At 30.6% G+C, this 6,103-nt stretch overlaps 1 long non-coding RNA gene across 1 annotated transcript in view; it reads left to right on the forward strand.

Annotated features, from left to right (window-relative positions):
* LOC147842056 (uncharacterized) overlaps positions 1 to 6,103 on the forward strand; it is a 592,784-nt gene that overhangs the window by 472,403 nt on the left and 114,278 nt on the right. The gene's annotated exons all lie outside the window — the stretch shown is intronic.

Here is a 6,103-nt window from a genome sequence, read left to right on the forward strand (position 1 = left end):
TTCGGGACTCGTGAATAGGCAGTGATCTGTGTCGTTATAATGGCGTCGGTAAAAAAGACGCACAAACAACAGGAACCAGCCAACAGTATCTGAGGTGTTCGCTAAAATGACTAAGTACAAGTGAGTGAAAGATTGAAGCAGTCCTCTGACTGCCTGGACCTGCTGTCTCGAGCCCATGGCTGTGAGCATGTCTGTCAGTGTGGTCACGTGATGTGCATTTTCAGAGGTAGAGAGGAACGAGTCCTGCTCAGAAATGCTACACGCCACTGTGGATGTCAAATCGTTGTCGTTCTAAAATGCCATTTAAAAACAAAGACAGTGTAAACAGGGCCTGAGTGTGTACTTTTCGCGAGCGGATTTGCAATGGGGGTGGGCGGAGGATCGCGATGCCGGTGTTGTCTATCGGACGAACTGTACGTAATACGTACATAGCAGAGCTTGCAAAACTGTGTTGTTTTTTTTGTCAACAACATGAAAGTTGTCAAAATAACTCACTGGAAATCGAAAATGCTTACACACCGGCGACTTCATTGAAAGAGGAGAGGGTTTAAGTTCTGTCGACGGTCTCCTGCTTCTGCAGTTTAACAAGCACTTCAACAAGCCTGTTTTTTTCCCACTTGGCAAGCCAAGCTGACGTGACATGGGGGCGTGGCAGCATCGACGATTCTATTTTTTAATTCGATAATCGAAATTGAGCATAAATTTGGATATATATATATATATATACATAACGAGGTGGGGGATATATACAGGGTAATAGCTGTTAAAAGTCTTCCTCTGATTGTAAAAACTGTATATTTTTATTTTCAGAAATAAAAACTGAATTACAAAAAAAAAAAAAAAAAAAAAAAAGAAATTGAGATTTGTACATCATCTGAAAAAAGCTGATCAAATTATTTCCATTGATGTGCTGTGTCTCAGAATAGCACAACATATGGCCAAGATATGCCTGGAAAAAGACTTGGATTTGGAAAAAAAAATCTGGATGAAAATTCTGAATCTGGAAAATAATTTTTAAAATCTGGTGGAATCTAAGGGTTCAAAAAATCTAATTACTGAGAAAGTCACTTTTAAATATGTCTAAATAAAGCAATTAATTAATTAATTAAATTAATTAGCAATATGTATTATTTATCAAAAATTGAGGCCATGATATATTTAGAGTAGGAAATGTAGGCTCATACGGAATTGGCACACACAGAAATCTGCAGATTTTTAGCCCATCATTGAGTTTATTTATTTACTTGAGTAAATGTGTGTAAATTTATGTTTATTTAGGTTTTAAATTAATTTCAGTAATTTTATTCATTAAGATGAAAATGTTCATATGATTTACTTACAATACAGTGTGTAAAGTAATATTTTCTGTCGTTTAGTAGAGATATTATATAAGAAACATGCTTTGTTTACTAAATATGTGTATCTAATTGGATTTACATTGTAAACATTAAATGAAAGGTAAAAATCTATTATTTTTGATTTAATATATTGACTTTTTAATTACGATATTCTCAAAATCATTCAGCATAAATCTACTGATTTTTTTTTACAAAATTCTGAACAGAAATTGCACAGATTTCCACAGATTCTATCTAGCCCATGAGCTTTACTTAAAAAATAATGTTTCATTTTTGCATATAGGAATAAATAATCATTTTGGTTCATAACAATGTATTGTTGGCTGTTCCTATATAACTGTGCAACTTAAGACAGGCTTTGTGTTCACATTTTTGATTTTTAACAGTAAAAAAAAAATTACAATGAGCTAGAAATTGTTTGCTATCTGTGAAAAGTAATTCCAGCTTGATCTCATGAGGAAAGTAGCTATTTTACTTTTTTCCTTTTAGTGGCTGATTCATACGAGTTCAGTCGTACGATAATGCACGATTTTTAAAAGGAAGCATGGCACTGAAACCCGGCCCCTTAACCCAACTGCCATTGGAGGCTGAGCAAATCGTACTAAATTATTCGAGTTATATCACACGAATTCATACAAATTGAATCAAAAAGTTACAAATTGCATAAGATGGCCTTAATACTTCTGTATGTTTTCGTTTTTTATTTTTAGTAATTTGTTTTTTCATTTGAAATTTAGTTAATTTATTGTATTAGTTTTTTTACATCTTTATTTGTATGCTTTGTGCTTCAGTCATTAATATGTTGAAATGTTACATTTTGGTTTGTTTATGTTTAAGTACAGTAATTTAGTTTTATTTATTTGTTTTTAAACTTTTTTTCTCATTTTATTCTAATTTTGCTTCTGTAGCTCAATTTTTTAGGCAACATTTAAATATTTTATTATGGTAAACTAATTGTAGAAACTCTAACAAACACACAACAGTCATTTTCAGACAGCAAAATAGTTTTCTGTGTTTTTCCTCAACACACAGCAGATGCTGTCCAGAGACTATAGCTTCACTTTTGTTGAACCCAGAACATTCCTTCAAGATTAAAAGGCACTTCTGCTTGTAATTGGGATAAGCGACCTCACATTCATGTTATCTGTGTGTGTGTGTCTGGTCAGAGTAAAAGCAGAAAGAGTCACAGCGTTTGAAGAATTCACCCCTTTATGGTGTTCTGTTGCAACTCCGGCCTTTCAGTCGACATTACAGAGAGGCCTGTTCAGGGAAATATCCACATAAAACCTTCAGAAGAAATATAAATCCAATAAAAAAAGAGAAGGATATCCAATCACTATGATTTAAATATTAAACAGTGATCTTAAGCAAAGCATCATTAGCAAAGTACAAAGTCAAACGCTATAATGTGAATTCAATGTTAAGAGTGTGTTGGTTTTGGCGTCTGGTTGAGTTTGCTCTCTCTGGGATGTGATTGGGGTTGTGATGACAGGCGAAAGCACAAGAATGTGGTGACGTGGGAGTTTGCTGGGGGGTGGAGGAGTGAGAAGTCTGGCCGCGGAGGGAGGAGAAGGTGCTCTTGGGGCCAACAATGGCTAAAAGACCTGGAGGAAGGTCGAGGGTTTGAGGAGCACTAAAAAAAACAATCCATCAAAATGTATTCTTGGCAGAGGGACAGGACAGAATTACTGTAGTGAGGAATGAACTTAGTGGGGGATGTACTGTATAGTCGAATTACAGTGATATGGGATTTTAGGGGAGGCAGTAGATCTGAAGTTTGGATTTTACTAAAACATTTGATAGAATAGGATTTAGCATGAAAATTATATGAATTAATGTGAAACTTTTTTGTTATATTGCTTTAAAGTCCCTTTTTGTCCTGAGGATTTCTAAAGGATTGTGTGACGCTGAAAAATGAAGTAATGGTGCTGATAAATAAATCTAGAAAATACATTCAATTGAAAAAAAAAAACTAACATTTCAACTTTTTAACTATTTTGGATCAAATAAATCCAGCCTTGGAGAGAAGGATACACTTCTTTTTAAAAGCATTACAAATCATACTGATTTCAAAGTTTTGATGAATATTGTAAATAAACACATATGATTTATATGCATACTTTAAATTTGTAAAAATAAATGTAAAAATTAAAAAAAAAAAATGTTTTTTTAAAGGCCAAATGTTTTGACATCAGTAATTTACTAAGTAACTAAGTTACTTATTTATGAAAAGAAGCAGCGTGAACTATTTAAAACATCTTTTGTATTTAATGGATGAAAAAATATACATACATACATATATACATATATATATATATATATATATATATATATATATATATATATATATATATATATATATATATATATATATATATATATATACATATATATATATAGTTCAGTAATGTTATTTTTGCATTATACATACATGCATACATACATACATACACACACACACACACACACACACACACACACACACACACACACACACACACATACATATATATATATATATATATATATATATATATATATATATATATATGTATATATATATATATATATATATATATATATATATATATATATATAGGTATATGTAAGATTTTTAAATGTTTCAAAAAACATTTAAAAAGCTTATGCTGCTAACCAAGGCTGTATTTATTTTATTAAAATACAGACCAAATTGTAAAATGCTATTGCACTATAAAATAACTGTTCATAGGTATTTTATAATTAAAAATTTATTCCAGTAATTTTAAAGATGAATTTTCAGCTTCATTACTCCAGTCTTCAGTCACATGATCGTTCAGAAATTACTTTAATATTAAATTATTATTGTTATGTTTAATATTATTATTATTAATGATAGTTATAATATATAGTTATACATAGTAATAAAAGCAATAATGAATGGAGTGATAATTTCATTTAAAACCACATACAAAAAGTAATTAATAAATATGTAATAAAAAAGTATTTAAATATTTGATTTCATTAATATATATGCTAGCTTGATGAACAGAATAATAATGTATATAGCTCAAGTCAGAATTATTAGCCCGTCTGAATTATTAGCCCTGTTTATTTTTTTCCCCAATTTCTGCTTAACGGAGAGAAGATGTTTTCAACACATTTCTAATCATATTAGTTTTAATAAGTCATTTCAAATAGTTATGATGACAGTAAATGATATTTGACTAGATATATTTCAAGACTCTTCTGTATAACTTAAAGTGACATTTAAAGGCTTAACTAGGTTAATTAGGTTAACTAGGGAGGTTAGGGTATTTAGGCAAGTTATTGCATAACGATGGTTTGTTCTGTAGACTAACGAAAAAAAAAAAAGTCTAAAGGGGCTAATATTTTTTACCTTAAAATAGCGTAAAAAAACTGCTTTTATTCTAGCTAAAATAAAACAAATAAGATTTTCTCCAGAAGAAAATTTGGGAAAATTAAAAAAAAAGAAAAACTTTAAAAAGGCTAATAATTCAACTTTTAACTATATATGATTAACTGCTATTCAAAATGCTTAAATTAAAAAAGAAGAAAAAAAAAAGAAGCTAAGTATGTGAAAACAATTGGAAAAGCAGAACAGTCACTGCCCATTACACAAGCAGGGTTTCCGCAGGTTTCACCAAGTTTAATTTAAGACATTTAAGACCATATAAATTAAATGTTCAGACCTATACAACTATACGGCTAATTACTAGGGATTCTTTTTTCGAATATCCCAGTTTGAAAAGATTATCAGCTGCTCTATCCAAAAATTATTATAATTTAATTAATTTAATAATATTATAATAATAATAATTTAGTAATAAAAATATTGCTTTGTGTCCTCAGCAGTAAATACATAAAGAACTTTTAAACAAATGTTACTGTAAGGAAAGTAATTAAACCACCATTGTAAATATGCTTAAAATGCAATTTTTAAATAAGAAGTTAAAAGTTTTATTGAAATTAGGATTGTTGGTGATTTTATGACTACATATGATTTTATGGCCAGATTGGGTAGCAATAAACGAAAAAAGGAAAGTTAAGACGTGTTAAAAAAAGATTTAAGACCTACAACACAATATTTTAATAGATTTAAGTCTTTTAAAGCCTTAAATTTAGCTTTTGAGATTGAAGACTTTTAGGACCCAATGGACACCCTGCAAACAGCTTGCTGGGATGAAACACACCACTATAGTCTTCTCCTCTCTCATTATGGTTTATATAAGAAACCCTCAATCACACGACGTCAAAAACAAACAGCTCCTCATTTCCCTGTCACTGTAAAAAAAATGCTTTTTTACTAATTTAAGTGGATTGAATATAAAACAAGCAGGTTGTGCCAAAAAAAACCTGAGGAATTGTGTTGTTTTAGCTCAATTTAAACAAGTAGCTTGAACAAACAGCAAAAAAAGTGTATCTTTCAGAGAGAAAGAGAAAGAAGAGCTTATAACTCTTTGTGTTTTGCTGATCTGAACAGTTTGGGATCTGGAAATGAGAGTAAGTTGACAGTCTGAGCTGCATTCTTGATTCGGGGAAAGTTGAGATTTAAGCTTTGGAAAGTAGGCAAAGAAAGTGGAATGCTCTCTTTTTCTCCATGTGTCGCCTCTCTCAGACATTTATATGCACATTCAATTCAGCAACTTGGGCTGGGAAACAGTTTGAAGCATTTGAAAAATGAAAGACGAGCCATAATCTTATTAGCAAATCAAAATATTTGTATTGTCTGAAGATAATTCAGA

This window comes from Danio rerio, chromosome 10 (assembly GCF_052040795.2).
Source record: "Danio rerio strain M-AB ecotype USA chromosome 10, GRCz13ab, whole genome shotgun sequence".
NCBI lineage: Eukaryota > Metazoa > Chordata > Actinopteri > Cypriniformes > Danionidae > Danio > Danio rerio.